Source organism: Elaeis guineensis, chromosome 3 (assembly GCF_000442705.2).
Source record: "Elaeis guineensis isolate ETL-2024a chromosome 3, EG11, whole genome shotgun sequence".
NCBI classification, from domain to species: domain Eukaryota; kingdom Viridiplantae; phylum Streptophyta; class Magnoliopsida; order Arecales; family Arecaceae; genus Elaeis; species Elaeis guineensis.
Genome location: NC_025995.2, coordinates 60,702,379 through 60,722,225, shown reverse-complemented (window position 1 = coordinate 60,722,225; position 19,847 = coordinate 60,702,379).

Below are 19,847 nucleotides of genomic sequence, written 5' to 3'. Positions count from 1 at the left end.
TTGATTCTCGATCACAGAGTCCCAGATACGTAGGACTCATAGTCTACGAGCATTAGGACTTGTAGTCAGCCATCAGATTAGATAGGAACCTCTAATGTGTGTGACCCCACAGGTTCGAACCTAAGCCGATAGTACAGGAACCAATTCTTGTACTAATCAAAGTGACCATCTAGAAATGGTAACCGACAATCGGATAGGTCGTATAGTCACAATCGCAACACTCAGAACCTACGTGAATATGGTTACTGTATAATTCATCTTGTTGACCTCTGTGTTTAGGACGACTCAGGGTTAAACTGTCAATCCTGATTAGATCATTCGAATCGTGCTCAACTCAAACAGTCTTGTGACTCTTCACAAAGACTACCCTGACCAAGGTTTTGCTAAATTGAAACATGACTGTACACAGCTCCTGAACTGGAGTGGTCAATCCCATCTTGACACACGCACCGATAAGTCAAGTACTTGACTACACCCAGCAGCCTTCTGTCACTGAATTAGAAATTCAGGTAGTCCAGTGCCTAACTGCAGTGAGTTGCTTGCAAGTCACCATGGTGGTCTCAGGTCGGAGGGACATTTATACCCATATTCCATCGGAGCAAATCTTGACAGCAGAAATAGCTCCGGAGTCGGTCATGTTCAGTGCAGATGTACCCTTACATCTCACTTGTATGCCATACCAGTGTCTCCACACTCATTGGTTAAGAGGACAACCAACCGATATGGCACACAACAACCTATGCTTGATAAACATTGTCATCCTTGGTAACAACGTATCATTTGGTCACGAACAGATTTAAGGACTAAACGACAAATCCTCCTTTGTCGAGTCTAAATAGTCCTAAGGACTTCACCACAACATAGGAGTTCATTAGAAGATAAAACATTTTATGATAAAAAATATCAAAATAATTTTTATTAATTCATAATTTATGTACATATACAAAAATGAGCACAACCATCAACAGGCTGACGATTGGCTTTGGGATACTATTTCCAACAATCTCCCACTTGGCCTAAAGCCAATCGGTGCAGTATCTAATACCCATCTTCGACTTGTAGTTATCGAACTCCTTCACCATAATGGCTTTAGTGAATGGGTCAGTCAGGTACTCCTTTTCGTCGATCTTCTGAAGATCGGCGTCACCTCGATCCACAATTTCCCGGATGAGATGGTAGCGGTGCAGAATATGCTTCGTCCGCTGGTGTGCCTTTGGTTCCTTCGTCTGAGCAATGGCTCCAGAGCTATCACAGTAGAGCAGAACTGGATCAACAAGGGAGGGTGCTACTCTGAGCTCGGTGATGAATTTTCTCAGCCACACCACTTCTTTTGCAGCATCTGATGCGGCGACATACTCCGCCTCGCAAACTGAATCAGCCACTATGTGCTGCTCGAAACTTTTTCAGCAGATAGCCCCACCATTAAGGATAAAAATAAATCCCAATACACTTTTACTGCCATCGTGATCAGACTAAAAACTAGAGTCTGTAAACCCTATAAGTCTCAAGTCCGATTCACCATAAACAAGCCACTGGTCCTTAGTATTTCTTAAATACTTCAGGATGGTTTTAACAACCTTCCAGTGATTCTCTCCTGGATCAGATTGGTATCTACTCACTACCCCTAGTGAGTATGCCACATCTGGTCATGTACATGTCATGGCGTATGTTGGTGCAAAAATCTGCCTGCATCGGAGAAGCTGGAGTCGAGGGAGTTGCGGTCGCCACCTGGACCTGCAAAAGAAGTCTAAACTGGAGGTGGGGTTGCTCCGACAAGACCCTCCGACGCTCAAGTCAGTTCTCTGCCTCAACAAGAATGGAGTGCTCGAACGAAAATTTTAGCAGAGTTTCTAGGTAAAAAATGAGAGCTTAGAGAATAACGTATCTGGGGTCCCCCCTTTTATAGGCAGAGGGAGCAACAGACTGATAGCGACGTTTGTAACCGTCCGGCAGTGGGCTGCCCATAGTCAGGAGGAGTTTGTTGCGAAGAGTAGTGGAGTGGAATCGTGGCTATCGTCGGGACACGCCACGTGGGGTCTGTCACGAGAGGTGGAGCGGCATCCGTTGTCGCGACTTGCCAGAGGATGGAGGAATCGCGTAGTATCCATCACAGGGACTGGAGCAGGATCATGGCCATTATTGCGGTCTGTCAGGGAGTGATGGAGCCGCATGAAATTCATCGCAGGAAGTGGAGCAGAGTCGTGGCCATTGCTGTGGTCTGCTAGAGGGTCCAGGCCTATCGGTCGAAGTTCGGCTGGAGTATCTGGTGGAGAGGGGTGGCTAATTGCCCGTCTGAGAGGAACTCGGAGTCCTGCTCTCGTGGGAGTTCGGACGAAGTCTTCCTTCAGTTGAAGTCGGAGATGAGATCTGGCTCCCATAGGAGCCCGAGCGAAGTCTACCTGTAATCAAAGTCAGGGGCAAAGTCCGGCTCCCTTCAGAGTCCGGACGAAGTTTACCAGCAGTCGGGGTCGAGGACGGAGCCCAGCTCCCGTAGGAGTCCGGGCAAAGCCTTCCCGCAGTCGAGATCGGAGATGAGATCCGGCTCCCGTAGGAGTTCGGGCTGAGTCTTCCTGCAATTAGAGTTATGGGTGAAGTCCGGCTCCCGTAGGAGTCTGAACGAAGTTTACCTGTAAACGAAGTCGTGGGCGGAGCCCGGCTCCCGTAGGAGTCCGAGCAAAGTCCGCCTGCAGCCAGAGTCGGGGACGGAGCCCAGCTCCCATAGGAGTCCAGGTGAAGCCTTCCCGCAGTCGAGGTCGGAGATGAGATCTGGCTCCCGTAGGAGTCCGGGCTGAGTCTTCCTACAATTAGAGTTGTGGGTGAAGTCCGGCTCCCGTAGGAGTCCGAACGAAGTTTACCTGTAAGCGAAGTCGTGGGTGGAGCCCAGCTCCCGTAGGAGTCCGGGAGAAGTCCGCCTGCAGCCAGAGTCGGGGATGAGGTTCGGCTCCCATAGGAGTCCGGGCGGAGTCTTCCCGCAGCTGGAGCTGGAGACGAGATCTGGCTCCCGTAGGAGCCCGGGCGAAGTCCACCTACAATCAGAGTCAGGGATGAAGTTTGGCTCCCTTAGGAGTCCGGACGAAGTTTACCAGCAGTCGGGGTTGAGGACGGAGCCCAGCTCCCATAGGAGTCCGGGCGAAGCCTTCCCGCAGTCGAGATCGGGGACGAGATTGTTGGGAAATGTGTCCCAAAAAGCCAATCGTCAAGCTGTTGACGGTTGAGCAACCAAGTATTGTAATTGATTTGTTAATAAATAAAATATATTTGGCATCTTCATCATAAGCTTTCATCTTCTAATGAACTCCGTTGTTATGATGAAGTCCTTAGGACTATTTAAGTTCGATAAAGAGAGGATTTATCGATTAGTCCTTATAACTGTTCACGACCAAATGATAGGCTGTTAATAAGGACGACAGCTTTTATCGAGCATAGGTCGCTGTAGGCCATATGGGTTGGTTGTCCTCTTAACCAAAGAGTGTGGAGACACTGGTATGGCATACAGGTGACCAACTCCAGAGCATTCTGCTGTCGAGAATGTCTCTGATGGGATATAGGTATAAGTGTCCCTTAGACTTGAGGTCGCCTCAGTGACTTGCAAGCAACTCACTGTGCTTTGGTACTGGACTAACTGAATTTCTAATTCAGAGACGGAAGGCTTCTGGGCACAGTCAAGTACTTGCGAAGTCAGAGTGTGATCGAGATGGGATTGACCACTCTAAGAGTTGGAGAAGAATGAGTCGCTGTATTTCAATTTAGCAAAACCTTGGCCAGGGTAATCCATTAGATGAATTTGATATTTTGAAATATAATGTGGACAACCTGATCAGAGTTGACAGTTGAACTCTGGGATGTCCTATGATCATTTTGGTCAAGGGGATGAATTATATGAAAACTATATCCGCATGGGTTCTAAGGATGTTGTTCTACACATTCGACCTATCCGGTCGTCGGGTACCATTGCTAGATGGTCACTTCGATTGGTATAGAAATTTATTCCTATGCTACCGGCTTAGGTTCGGACCTATGAGGTCACACACATTAGAGTTCATGATCTGATCAGATGGTTGATCAACGATTAAGAATCGTTCTAGGGTTAAATGATCAATACGATTGACATTTAACCCAGTGGAAGTGTTGCAGGAGGATCGATTAGCAATTTGATTGCTAATTGGCTTAATTTGATTAAGCCAATGGGTTGAGATTAAGTCTAATTAAATATAATTTAATTAAATTTAGTTTGGGCTTGATTGGATCAAGTCCAATTGGTTTATTGGATAAGCCAAGTGCAAAGAAAGACTAGTCCTAGTTCAACTAGGACTTGGGTCAATCTAATTTCTAATTTGATTAGAAAATTAAATCAGATTTAAATCTAATTTAATCTGATTAAATTAGGTTCTTAATTGGGTTAAGACCTATTTTAATTGGGTTGATCTAATTTTGATTTGATTTGGTTTGGAAAACCAAATTAAAACAAGTCATAAGACAGAATCCTAGTAGGACTAGGATTCCACCTTGCGCCACATAATCCTTCTCCACGCCCTCTCTCTTATTCAACGCCAATCTCCACTTATTTTGTGCGACAAAAACCCTCTCCCAGATTTCTCCCATGTTCACAAAAGGTCTCCTCTCTTGTTTCTTACATGGAAGATGGTTTGGATCAAATCTAAAAGGAATAAGTTTGGATTTCGAATTCTATGAGATAGAGTTTTAGAAATCCAAAACTCTTTCAATTTTGCACCGAATTTATCCAAATTTTTTTGGAATTTTTGTGGCTTTTAGGGTATACATTATGCACCCTTTTCTTGTAATCCATACACGAAAATATGGAGGAGGTGCTCAAGAGTTGGGCGTCCCTTAACTTGCCATGTTTGGATAAGCCTTGACTAGGTGTTTGACCTAGATAAGGACTCTATCATATCTCTCTATATAAGATGAGTTTCTTCATGAAATTTTAAGATGGAGATAGATATTTGAGAGACCTTTCTGCCATCCAAAAATCAGAGAGAAATACCTTTAGGTCGTGGAGATATAAAAGATGCAAGTTTGGGTGTCTAGAGAGAAAAAACGTGAAGAAGAAGAGGGTCTTCTTCTTGGGTTTTTGTTTTCATATCTTTCCTCCCTCCATCTTGAGTTTCCTGAGAGTGTCTCAGATCTGAAACTCCTCCTTTTACTTTCCATCTTTAGAAGAGTCCAAATCAAGAAGAAGGAGGCACCTGATCAACCATCAAAGAAGGATCAGCGCAGTACTAGCATACTGTGCTGATTTCCTGAAGCAGGACTTCTGATCGAGATTCATGGGCTCGTGTGGACGACTCCTAGAGGCCGGACGCATGTGCGGCTTGCAACATCATTTTCAAGCCTAGATCAGCAAGGTTAGAACGTCTAACTTGCAAGGTAATAGATCTGATCTATTGTTTAATACATACATTAGATGTAGTATAGAAATATGTTGATATGATCAACATGTAGTTCATGCTATATTTATATATTTTAATTTCTGATTTAATGCCATGTAATAATCATGTAATAGGATCTTAGATCTAGGGATTTTCTGATCTTAGAAAATAAATTTTGATTTATTTTAGTCTTCCGCTGTATGATCTTGAAAAAGTTTCAAGATCTAACCCTCTTTTTCAAGATCTAACCCTGAAACCCTAGATCTGGTTCATACAATTGGTATCAGAGCCTAGGTTCTTTATTACATGATTATTTATACATGCTTATATTATTTTTTAGATTAGATCTAATTTATAATCTGATTATTAAATCTGAAATTAAAATTTTAGATCAATCACAAACTGCAAGGTTGTCCTGCTGTAAGGTTTACCCCTTACAGTGCAAAGGTTGTTCTAGTTTGTGTAGATCTATCTTTAATCATAAATTTATTAGATATGATCTAGATTAAATTTATGATTTATTAGATTTAAAAGATGTTTAAATCTAAAATAAAATTTCTTTGTTAATAATTTTTGTGCAAAGAAATTGTTTAAAGTTGAAATTGTTTCAATTACATGAACCTGTTTAGATTAGATCTAAAGTAGTTTCATGTTTATTTCACTTGCATCTTGATTATGAATCAAACATACAATATGGTTGGTAGAATTATATTATCAAATTATTTTACAAATATGAAAATTATTTTTTGAAAAGTCGAACCCAACCCTCAGCCCAAAACTTAATTAAGAATGAAGAAGTTGTTTGATTAGGTTCTAGGATTGTGAATTGAAGAACCTAAGACACAAATCATAACACATTGGGTTAATGGGATAGTGGGAATTAGGTCCATTAATTGGGTTAGACCTATGGTTAGATTAAAGATGGACTTAATTAGAGAATTGACTAAATCTAATCAATTATTGTCTTAGATTAGGTCAAAGATTCTTAGATCAATTACAATAGTTGTAGTTGGTCAAGTCCATGTCTTTAACGAGAACCAAATGGACTTGATTCTTGGCTAAGCAGTCTAGCACGAACTGTTAGGTTGATCTAATCGAAACTAATTAAACCAGTTGGTGTCTAAGATAAACCAGACCGGTGGTTTTTAATTGGGAGCCCGCTTACCTGGCCATTTCTGATGGCGTCTAAGGCAAGCTTTGGCAGACCCTCCCACCGATCGAACTTACCTGGCCTCTTGGTGAAATTATATTTTGATCGGATCACTTGACTATTCGAGCTGACCCATGTCAGCTAGGTAAATCAGTGTGACTGATTTAGGTGCTCCTAGACCAGCCCTGGTCTCCCTTAAGCTGACTTGGTGAAGCCAGTGGGAGGATCATGATAAGCTGGTTCATCTGACCTCATCCTCTAAATTATTTAAATCCTCTAAAATTATTATGTCCTTAAAATGATAAAGTTATGGAGATAACTGAGTCATAGCCTCCCATTAAGGTGTTTGATAATGAGTCCATTAACTCAATAATCATTGCAGACCCAAAGGCCTGGTGCTTGTTGACTAATGGAATTATCACTCATCATATGATGACTTGGAAGTGTCTCTCTAATGGTGGTTAGGTGAGCCAACCAAAGTTGGGCTTAATCATTCGTTGGTTAGATACACCAAGTATGATCATGTTAATGATTGGACCTAACCGGATCCTTACAGTGGAGGCCAAAGCCTACTGATTAGGTTTCTGGGGCAAAATTAAAATTACTAGAAATTATTTAGAGAAACAATTGGTTATGAACCTACCCTTAGATGTACATGGGTTGACCAACCAAAGTTGGGCTTGTGTGCAGTCTAAGTGGATTCTAGTACCCGCTAAGGAATTAGGGTAATTCCTCGAGTTGGAGGTAGAGGCTACCAATTCGAATAAAATAGTGGGAGAAACCTTTTGATTAAAGTCCAAATCTTTAGGTTTAATGAATCAATTACTAATTAGGTTATGGTTCTCCTTTGTGCAAATATGGCCACTTCCCTAACACTCCGATCATTGTTGGACAATGATAAGTTGGTGGGACCCAACTTCGGTAGCTGGTACCGAAAGTTGAAGATAGTCCTGGAGCATGAACGGATCCTATATGTGATAATAGATCCTGCACCTGAGGAGCCAGCTATCAATGCACGTGGAACAATCAGATATACTTACCAGAAGTGGCTCAGTGATCGGACCACGGTGCACTGTATTATGCTGGCTATCATGAGCGACGAGTTCAGTCACAGATTCGAGACGGCTCAGTCAAAGGACAAGCTTCAAGTGTTGGAGGATGCCTTTGGCACACCCGATGACGTGGAGAGGCACAAGACTAGTTGTGCCATCTTCAACGCCAAAATGCGGGATGGTGCCTCTGTCACTGATCATGTATTGTACATGATCGAGCTGATGGAATGATTGAGCAAGCTCGACTTTTTCTTGCATGAGCAGCTTGGGAAAGATGCAATACTGAACTCGCTGCCCAAGTCTTATCTCCCATTCCTCACTCATTATAGAATGACAAAGCCTGAAGAGAACTACCACGGGTTTCTGGGGTTGCTTCAGAACTTTGAGAAGGATCACCAACTTCACAAGGAGTCGGTGAATTTTGTGGGAGGTTCATCTTCTGGTTCTCGACCTTTTAAAAAAGGAAAGAAGAACAAGAAGAAGAAAGTAAAGAAGGTGCAAGTTCAGGCTAGGACATCAGTGCAGAGCCAGACCAAAAAGGTCAAGCCTGATAAGAGTCTATTCTACTGGCAAGCACCCTAGATTAGATAGTGTGTCAGATATCTACTTATGGCACTGTAGGCTAGGTCATATAAACAAGAACAGAATAAACATGTTGACTCAAGAGGAAATCCTCGAAGTTAGTGATTGTGAATCACTTCCAACCTGTGAGTCCTGTCTTCTTGGTAAAATGACCAAGTCACCTTTTATTGGAAAAGGTGAGAGAGCTACTGAGCTCTTGAGCCTAGTACATACTGATGTATGTGGGCCCATGAGCACCAGTGCTAGAGGTGGATATTTCTACTTCATAACTTTCACGGATGACCTATCCCGATATAGATATGTCTATCTGATGAAACATAAGTCGGATTCATTTGAAATGTTCAAACGATTCTGAAGTGAAGTAGAAAAATAAACTGAAAAGAGTATTAAAACTCTTCGATCTGATCGAGGAGGAGAATACCTTTCTAGTGAGTTTCTCACATATCTAGGAGAGAATGAGATTCTCTCCCAATGGACTCCTCCAGGAACACCACAGCATAATGGTGTGTGTGAAAGGCGGAATCGGACTTTGTTAGACATGGTCCGATCCATGATGGATTTTTGCTAGCTTGCTGATATCCTTCTGGGGATATGCACTTGAATCGGTCTGTTATCTGTTAAATAGGATTCCAAGTAAGTCTGTAATTAAGACTCCATATGAGATATGGACAAGGCGTAAGCCGGTACTTTCACACCTTAGGGTCTGGGGGTGCCCGGCCTATGTCAAACGATTAGTCACAGACAAACTTGGACCTAGGTCTGACAAATGCTCATTCATAGGGTACCCCAAAGAGACAAAAGGATATTTTTTCTACCATGCTGATGAACAAAAGGTGTTCGTCAGCCTTAAGGCAATCTTTTTAGAAAAAGAGTTCCTTGGTGAAGGAACCGTTGCCTCTAAGGTTGAACTTGATGAAGTTCAATAGGTAGAAGGACCAACACCAATAGCTGTACCTGAGTCGGATATGATTAGATCACATCCGGAGCCCAATATACCTGCACCATTAAGGCGATCCGATAGAGTACCGCGTCAGCCGGACAGATACTACGGTTTCTTGGTCTGGGATGGTGATCCCATCGAACTTGATGAGAATAATGAGGATCCGATCACCTATATGGATGCTATGCAGAGATCTGATTCCGAGAAATAGCTTGAAGCCATGAAATCTGAAATGGAGTCCATGAAGGTCAACGATGTATGGACATTGATTGACCCACCTGAAGGGGTTAAACCCATTGGGTGTAAATGGGTCTTCAAAAGGAAGAGGGGCGCAGACGGAAAGGTGGAGACCTATAAAGCCCGTCTGGTTGCCAAGGGGTATCGTCAACGTTATGGTATTGACTATGACGAGATATTTTCTCCTGTGGCAATGCTCAAATCTATTCGGATAATGCTTGCAATAGCTGCCCATCTGGATTATGAGATCTGGCAGATGGATGTAAAGACAGCTTTCCTGAATGGAGAGCTGACTGAAGAGGTGTATATGATACAACCTGAAGGGTTTACATCCACAGATGAGTCCAAGGTGTGCAAGCTTTAGAGATCCATTTATGGACTGAAGCAAGCTTCTCGGAGTTGGAACATGCGTTTTGATAAGGTGATCAAAACGTATGGCTTCATTAAGAATGGAGAAGAGCCCTGCATCTATAAATGGGCAAATGGTCCAGTTGTGGTATTCCTTGTCATGTACGTGGATGATATTCTCTTAATCTGGAATGACATCCCCGCACTACAGGGAATAAAAGTTTGGTTGTCATCACAGTTCTCCATGAAGGACTTGGGTGAAACATCCTACATCCTAGGGATGAAGATCTATAGGGATAGATCTAAAAGGATGCTTGGGTTATCCCAGTCCATGTACATAGACACTGTGCTGAAGAGGTTCAGCATAGAGAATTCCAAAAAGGACTATCTACCGATAGGCCAAGAAATTTCTCTCTCTAAGAAAAATTGTCTGACAACTCCTGAAGAGAGAGAGAGCGTATGAGTAGAGTTCCATATGCTTCAGTCGTGGGATCTATCATGTATGCCATGACATGTACAAGACCAGATGTGGCATAGTCACTAGGAGTAGTGAGTAGATACCAATCTGATCCTGGAGAGAATCACTAAAAAGTGGTTAAAGCCATCCTTAAGTATTTGAGAAATACTAAGGACCAATGGTTGGTTTATGGCAAGTCAGATCTGAAACTTGTGGGGTTCACAGACTCCAGCTACCAATCTGACCATGATGACAGCAGGATCGTGTTGGGTTATATCTTTACTCTGAATGGTGGAGCCATCTGCTGGAAGAGTTTCAAGCAGCATACTGTGGCAGACTCTGTTTGTGAAGCAGAGTACATCGCAGCATCGGATGCCGTGAAGGAGGCTGTGTGGCTGAGGAAATTCATCAACGAGCTCGGAGTAGCACCCTCCCTCGATGGTCTGGTCCTGCTCTATTGCGACAGCACTGGTGCCATAGCTCAGGCGAAGGAACCCAAAGCACATCAGTGGACGAAGCACATCTTACGCCGCTTCCACCTGGTCCGAGAGATCGTGGATCGAGGTGATGTCGACCTTCAGAAGATCGACGGAAAGGAGAACCTAGCCGACCCCTTCACTAAAGCCCTGGCAATAAAAAAGTTCGACAACCACAAGTCGAAGATGGGTATTAGATACTATGCCGAGTGGCTTTAGGACAAGTGGGAGTTGTTGGAAAATGTGTCCCAAAAAGTCAATCATCAAGCTGTTGACGGTTGAGCAACCAAGTATTGTAATAGATTTGTTAATAAATAAAATATATTTAGCATCTTCATCATAAGCTTTCATCTTCTAATGAACTCCGTTGTTATGATGAAGTCCTTAGGACTATTTAAGTTCGATAAAGAGAGGATTTATCGATTAGTCCTTAAAACTGTTCACGACCAAATGATAGGCTGTTAATAAGGACGACAGCTTCTATCGAGCATAGGTCGCTGTAGGCCATATGGGTTGGTTGTCCTCTTAACCAAAGAGTGTGAAGACACTGGTATGGCATACAGGTGAGATGTAAGGGTACATCATCATTGAACGTGACCAACTCCAGAGCATTCTACTGTCGAGAATGTCTCTGATGGGATATAGGTATAAGTGTCCCTTAGACTTGAGATCGCCTCAGTGACTTGCAAGCAACTCACTGTGCTTTGGTACTGGACTAACTGAATTTCTAATTTAGGGACGGAAGGCTTCTGGGCACAGTCAAATACTTGCGAAGTCAGAGTGTGATCGAGATGGGATTGACCACTCCAAGAGTTGGAGAAGAATGAGTCGCTGTATTTCAATTTAGCAAAACTTTGGCCAGGGTAATCCATTAGATGGATTTGATATTTTGAAATACAATGTGGACAACCTGATCAGAGTTGACAGTTGAACTCTGGGATGTCCTATGATCATTTTGGTCAAGGGGATGAATTATATGAAAACTATATCCGCATGGGTTCTAAGGATGTTGTTCTACACATTCGACCTATCCGATCGTCGGGTACCATTGCTAGATGGTCACTTCGATTGGTATAGAAATTTGTTCCTATACTACCGGCTTAGGTTCGGACCTATGAGGTCACACACATTAGAGTTCATGATCCGATCAGATGGTTGATCAACAATTAAGAATCGTTCTAGTGTTAAATGATCAATACGATTGACATTTAACCCAGTGAAAGTGTTGCAGGAGGATCGATTAGCAATTTGATTGCTAATTGGCTTAATTTGATTAAGCCAATGGGCTGAGATTAAGTCTAATTAAATATAATTTAATTAAATTTAGTTTGGGCTTGATTGGATCAAGTCTAATTGGTTTATTGGATAAGCCAAGTGCAAGGAAAGACTAGTCCTAGTTCAACTAGGACTTGGGTCAATCTAATTTCTAATTTGATTAGAAAATTAAATCAGATTTAAATCTAATTTAATCTGATTAAATTAGGTTCTTAATTGGGTTAAGACCTATTTTAATTGGGTTGATCTAATTTTGATTTGATTTGGTTTGAAAAACCAAATTAAAACAAGTCATAAGACAGAATCCTAGTAGGACTAGGATTCCACCTTGCGCCACATAATCCTTCTCCACGCCCTCTCTCTTATTCAATGCCAATCTCCACTTATTTTGTGCGATAAAAGCCCTCTCCCAGATTTCTCCCACGTTCACAAAAGGTCTCCTCTCTTGTTTCTTACATGGAAGATGGTTTGGATCAAATCTAAAAGGAATAAGTTTGGATTTCGAATTCTATGAGATAGAGTTTTAGAAATCCAAAACTCTTTCAATTTTGCACCGAATTTATCCAATTTTTTTTGAAATTTTCATGGCTTTTAGGGTATACATTATGCACCCTTTTCTTATGATCCATGCACAAAAATATGGAGGAGGTGCTCAAGAGTTGGGCGTCCCTTAACTTGCCATGTTTGGATAAGCCTTGACTAGGTGTTTGACCTAGACAAGGACTCTATCATATCTCTCTATATAAGATAAGTTTCTTCATGAAATTTTAAGATGGAGATAGATATTTGAGAGACCTTTCTGCCATCCAAAAATTAGAGAGAAATACCTTTAGGTCGTGGAGATATAAAAGATGCAAGTTTGGGTGTCTAGAGAGAAAAAATATGAAGAAGAAGAGGGTCTTCTTCTTGGGTTTTTGTTTTCATATCTTTCCTCCCTCCATCTTGAGTTTCCTGAGAGTGTCTCAGATCTGAAACTCCTCTTTTTACTTTCAATCTTTGGAAGAATCCAAATCAAGAAGAAGGAGGCACCTGATCAACCATCAAAGAAGGATCAGCGCAGTACTAGCATACTGTGCTGATTTCCTGAAGCAGGACTTCTGATCGAGATTCATGGGCTCGTGTGGACGACTCCTAGAGGCCGGACGCATGTGCGGCTTGCAACATCATCCTCAAGCCTAGATCAGCAAGGTTAGAACGTCTAACTTGCAAGGTAATAGATCTGATCTATTGTTTAATACATACATTAGATGTAGTATAGAAACATGTTGATATGATCAACATGTAGTTCATGCTATATTTATATATTTTAATTTCTGATTTAATGCCATGTAATAATCATGTAATAGGATCTTAGATCTAGGGATTTTCTGATCTTAGAAAATAAATTTTGATTTATTTTAGTCTTCCGCTGTATGATCTTGAAAAAGTTTCAAGATCTAACACTCTTTTTCAAGATCTAACCCTGAAACCCTAGAATTGGTTCATACAGAGATCTGGCTCCCGTAGGAGTCTGGGTTGAGTCTTCCTGCAATTAGAGTTGTGGGTGAAGTCTGGCTCCCGTAGGAGTTCGGGCGAAGTCCGCCTGCAGCCGGAGTCGGGGACGAGGTCCGGCTCCCGTAGGAGTCCGGGCAGAGTCTTCCCGCAGTTGGAGCTGGAGATGAGATCTGGCTCCCGTAGTAGCCCGGGCGAAGTCCACTTGCAATCAGAGTCAGGGACGAAGTCCGGACGAAGTTTACCAGCAGTCGGGGTCGAGGATGAAGCCCAGCTCCCGTAGGAGTCCGGGCAAAGCCTTCTCACAGTCGAGGTCGGGGATGAGGTCCGGCTCCCATAGGAGTCCGAGCGGAGTCTTCCCACAGTTGGAGCTGGAGACGAGATCTGGCTCCCGTAGGAGCCCAGGCGAAGTCCACCAACAATCAGAGTCAGGGATGAAGTTCGGCTCCCTTAGGAGTCCGGATGAAGTTTACCAGCAGTCGGGGTCGAGGACGGAGCCCAGCTCCCGTAGGAGTTCGGGCGAAGCCTTTCCGCAGTCGAGATCGGGGATGAGATCCGGCTTCCGTAGGAGTCTGGGCTGAGTCTTCTTGCAATTAGAGTTGTGGGTGAAGTCTGACTCCCGTAGGAGTCCGAACGAAGTTTACCTGTAAGCGAAGTCGTGGGCGGAGCCCGGCTCCCGTAGGAGTCCGGATGAAGTCCACCTACAGCCGGAGTCGGGGACGAGGTCCGGCTCCCGTAGGAGTCCGGGCAGAGTCTTCCCGCAGCTGGAGCTGGAGACGAGATCTGGCTCCCGTAGGAGCCCGGGCGAAGTCCACCTGCAATCAGAGTCAGGGATGAAGTCCAGCTCCCTTAGGAGTCTGGACGAAGTTTACCAGCAGTCGGTGTCGTGGATGAAGCCCAGCTCCCGTAGGAGTCCGGGCGAAGCCTTCTCGCAGTCGAAGTCAGGGATGAGGTCCGGCTCCCGTAGGAGTCTGGATGAAATCTGGTAGTTGTAGAAATCTACCGTTGGAGGAGTTCAGCCATTGACGAAGTCTGGGGTAGTTCGGATTGGAGTTGAACCTGGCTGGAAGAAGTTTGGAAGGAATTCGGGGAGCAGCTGATAGTCGTAGAAAGTCGACAGGCGGCGGAGCTTAGTGAGCACTTGGGGCGGCTTAATAGATGATTGGGGGAACTTATGTTGAAGGAGCTCGGGTGGCACAGTGGGAGTTCGTCCGTCGGGGGAATTCAGTCAGCACTGTGGGAATCCGGCTGTCAGAGAAGTTCGAAGAGATACCATCTGCAGTTGAAATCCGGAGGAGTCCTGGGAGGGTCAATCCTGTCAAGAACTTCGGCTGAGGATATTTTATACCCAACATCAGTCCCCCTACTTCTGAGTTCGAATTTCGAATGAAGAAAGTATAGAGAGATTCCCATAGCCAAAGTTGCTCCCTTGATGTCCGCACACAATCGTCCTCAGATATTTTGGCATTTAATGCGCGTGCGCTGGAGTCTTTTCAAATCGAGGCGATCCGAAGAGGCTCTTTTGGAACCTGCAGTGGAACGGTGCTCAAGGCGTGGTGCAATAAAGGCTCTGTCAGCCGTTTGCCACTTTTTAACCGCCCGCTGTGGTGAGTGGGACATGCGGCGAAAAGAGACCGGTTAGAGGGGATTCGCAATCGTCATTATGCTGGATCTCAGGGCCTATTTAAACCCGCACTCCTCCTCCAAGAGTCCCGCTCCATCCGACGGTCTTGTTCTGGCATCCTTCTTCTCCCTGAGAACTTCGATTTTTCCCAGTGCCCTTTCCAGCCTTGGGCGTTCCTCGAGCCGTCCCCATTTCGCACCTTCGCACCTCTCTGAATCGCCTAGGTTAGTCTCGAAACTCCTTCCTCTTTTTGTTCTTCCTTTTGCCGTTCGATCTTTCTTCCTCTTGCTCTACACATCAGTCCCCCAAGACCTTATCCATGATTTTCCCCAATTTTTAGGGATTTTGCCCCTGTAAGTGGTCTTCATGTGATTCTAGATGTCTTCTAGGGCTTCTTCTTCTAGCGGCTCTAGGAGTTCGTCTGTCTCGATCTTCCAGAGTCCTCAGGTGGTAGATGAACCGGTAGGTAGAGCTGAACCTCATCCGATTTTTACACCGGACGCCATTCTTTGTTCTCTGACTCCGAACGAACTCCAACTAATAAAAGTTCAGTATGGGGTTCCTTCGGAGTACGAACTGGAACTTTCTGGCCCATCCGATCGGGCTAGTGCCCCTCCCCCCAGCTGCTTTTGCCTGTACCAGGAGGCCTTCCGTGTCGGACTCCGACTTCCTCTTCCGCCTTTTGTCATTGCTCTTTTCCGATTTCTGGATATTTCTCTGGCTTCGGTTGCACCGAACTCCTTTAGGTTTTTGATAGGGTTCCTCTCTCTTTGTCATGTAGTCGAAGTCCAGCCCACCCTTTCCTTGTTTAGATACTTCTACCCTTCAAGCATCATCCCACGGCGAAAGATTGGTGGTACTTCTCCCCACAGTTCGGTAGGAAGGGGTTGCTGAAAGGTGCCCCTTCTTCTATCCATAACTGGAAGGGGAAGTTCCTTTATGTTCGATGCCCGACCTTGAGGCTAGAGTTGCCCCCTTGGGGCTCCCTGAGGGACTCCGTCTGTCGGGCGCCTAGCCTGGGGGGGGGACGATCATCAAGCCTCCCAGAAACTCCTCAAATATCCAGCTCTTTCTCTCCCCAACCTCTTGAAGGAGCAGTTTCTGTTCAACATCGGCTTGAGCTCCCTGGATCCCGCCAGTATTTCATCTCTCCCTTTTTTTTCTTTCTTTTCCTTTCCTTTCCTTTCCTCTCTTTCTCCTACTTCTCTTCTTTTCTTTTTTTTCACGCCCTCTTTCTCTTTTTTCTCTTTTCTTTTTTTTTCTTCTCTTTTTTTTTTTTTTTTTTTAAGCATGGACGTCGAAGAAGCACAGATGCTTGCCAGGGGCCTGAAGGCTCTCAGAAGAAAGGGCACCGTGGCCTTTGGGCCGGCGAAGAGGACCAGAGTGGAGGGGACGAGTTCGGCCGCGCCCGTCCAAGTGACCTCAGCCACCGACATCCTTGCAGACACTGAGCCTCCCACCACCGGGCTTCCTCGAGGGGTTTGAGTTCTCCTACCGAGGTCCCCACTTCAGAGACCCATCCTGAAGAGGTGCCAGGGGGTGAGAGGAGGAAGAGGAGGAAGACCTTGGCCCGCAGGGTTGGCGGTCGCCCGGCTGCCACCGAAGAATCCCGCGGCTCTGAAGAGGAATAGGGAGATGATCCCTTTAGTGACAGGGACCTAATAAAAAGGCTAGTAGACGGGTGCTCACTGCCTGAAGTCATCCAGAGGATCATCCGCATTGATCCCACACAACGAGTCTAGGACTCGCTGGGGGCCTTCCTCGAGGTAAGCAGATTCATCCTCCTTTTTTTCTTTCACTTCTTCATTTAATTAACTTCCTAGCTCCCATTCTGTTGCTCCTAGATTGATTTTGATGATTACAAAGCAGATTGAAGGGATACAAATATTTTTAATTGAAAAAGTCTTTATGCTCTTCAGGGGCAAAATTGTAATTTTACTAAAATCCTGATTTGATAGTACCATTGGGTAGAACAAATGATTTGTAATCTATTGGTGAAAATTTCATTATTTTTGGACTTATATTTTTGAAGTTATGAATGTTTGAAGTGCATGAGTCGACTCATGAGTCAACTCATGGCACTATGAGCTGATTGGCACGCAAAAATTTCCCTTGGCACGCTGGATTTTTGGCTTGGCACGACCTGTGAGTCGACTCATGAGTCGACTTCTGCTGATTTGAGCCAAAAAAATCCAGAAACTAAATCTCTGATCTTTGCAACAGAGGTCGACTCATGAGTCGACCCCTGAAGCATGAGTCGACTCATGAGTCGACCCCTGCGACGGAAATCGTCTGCAACGGCTAGTTTTTTGCCCGTTTTAATTTCCTTTTATGCTCCCTTAAAATGCTCTAACGGCTCTTTTTCTGCCTAAATTATTTTCTCTTGTTTCTTAAGGCTATAAAAGGTTTCAAAAGGTGAAAAAAAAAAAAGAAGATCCAAAAAATATACACGAGGAGATCAACGAAATACACAAAAGAAAAAGAGAGGGGATCCACAATCCACACGAGAGAGACAAGAGATCTACAATATACACGAGAGATTGTGAAAGAGAAAAGCAAGAGTGTTCAAAAGGGCATTCAAGAGTATTTAAAGAGAGGATTTTTCAAGCCTATTTTTCAACCTTGATCAAGAGCTCTTTCAAAGCCTTCAAGAAGTCTTCAATCAAGTTCATCTTCTCCTCAAGCGTTCATTCAACTCTTCATACACCTTGAGAAAATCCAAAAGGAGATTCTTCATTTGAGTAAAGTGTTTTTATTGTTATATTTGCTCATTTAAGGAGCTATTCTTGTATTAATTTGTGCTCTAAACTGTCTTACTCTTTGTGAGTAATTGTTCTTGTTTTTGGAGGGTTTCCAAAACAAGGAAGGTTGATCCGAACCTGAAATCGGAGTATTTTGGGTTGGCTTGTACCCAGAAATAAGTGGACTAGCTTGGGATAGCTAGTGTCGGAGTTTCCGACGTTTGTATTCGGGTTGAATACAAGTATAGTGGATTGAAATTCCCAAGTAGGAGCTTGGGGAGTGGATGTAGGTGCAAGGTTGGCACTGAACCACTATAAATTCTTGTGTTTGTGGTGTGCTTTATTATTTCTCTTTATTTCTTTATTATATCCTTGTATTCTTGCTTTAGGTAATTAATCTTGAATTAAAGTCTTTCTTCTCATTCATCAAGCTTTTAACAAATACTTTTCATAAGTAATTAGTTAAGCTTAAAATTTTTAAAAACCCAATTCACCCCCCCTCTTGGGTTGCATAGCTGGGCAACAAGTGGTATCAGAGCCCGGTGTTCTAGCCCTTCTTTGATCTAACAATCAAAGAGCCAAAGATCTATGGCAACCCATTTCGGTACTTCTCTAGCCGAGGGGCAATCTACCAACTGACCTCCACTTTTCAATGGGTCTAATTACACCTATTGGAAAGCTCGGATGAAGATATTCATACAAGCACTCGATTATGATATGTGGAGTATCATAGTGAATGGTCCTCACACACCCACCAAGATTATAGATGGTGAGGAGTCAACCAAACCTGAGAAAGAATGGGATGAGGTTGATAAGAAATTGGCACAATTAAATGTTAAAGCTATGAATGTTCTTTATTGTGCACTTGATGCAAATGAATTTAATCACATTTCTACTTGTGCATCTGCTAAAGAAATATGGGATAGGTTAGAAGTAACACATGAGGGAACAAATCAAGTAAAAGAGTCTAAAATAAACATGCTTGTGCATAAATATGAATTGTTTAAAATGAAGCATGATGAGTCCATAACTGCTATGTTTACTCATTTTACTGATATAATTAATGGTTTGAAGAGTCTTGGCAAATCTTATACTAACAGTGAGCTTGTAAGGAAGATTCTCAAGTCATTGCCAAGAACTTGAGAAGCCAAGGTGACTGCCATCCAAGAAGCAAAGGACTTGAGCACTCTACCTCTAGAAGAGCTTCTTGGATCCTTGATGACTCATGAACTTAGCATGAAGCAACATCAAGAGGATGAAGTCAAAAAGAAAAGAACCATTGCCCTCAAATCCACAGCTTCGTCTGATGATGAAACGGATGACACTGAAGATAAAGAACAGGATGAAGAGATGGCACTCATCACCCGGAGATTTAAGAAGTTTCTAAGAAAAAGGAAACAGGGGATGAGAAAGAAGTCATTCACAAAAGGGGAACAAAGCAAAGAGAAAGAGAAAGATCAACCCCTTATATGCTACGAGTGCAAGAAGCCGGGACATTTCAAATCCGAATGTCCACAACTGAAGAAAGGTCCCAAAAAGTTCAAAAAGAAAGCAATGATGGCGACTTGGAGTGCGAGTAATGACTCAAGCTTCGATGAGGAAACCTCAACAGAACAAGCCAACCTGTGCCTTATGGCACACAAAAATGAGGTAACTTCTGAATCCCCTAGTGAATTTACTTTTGAAGAATTGCATGAAGCATTCTATAATTTAATTGATGAATTAAAGAAACTAGGGATAAAAAATAAAGAACTGAAATTGGAAAATCAGTCCTTAGTGAAACAAGCTGAAAATCTTTCAATTGAAAAATCCACCTTGATTCAAGAAAATCAAAGCTTAAAGAATGAAATTAACAAGCTGAAACCTATAGTAGATAAGTTCACCTTAAGTTCAAACAAACTAAATATGATTCTTGATAATCAAAAAGCTGTATATGATAAGGCTGGACTTGGCTATAACCCCTTGAAGAAACAAAAATTTCTGAAGAATATTTATGTAAATTATTCAAGTAACAAGTCTACAAATATTACTTGTTTCAAATGTGGTAGAATAGGACATAAATCATACACATGCCTTATTAACAA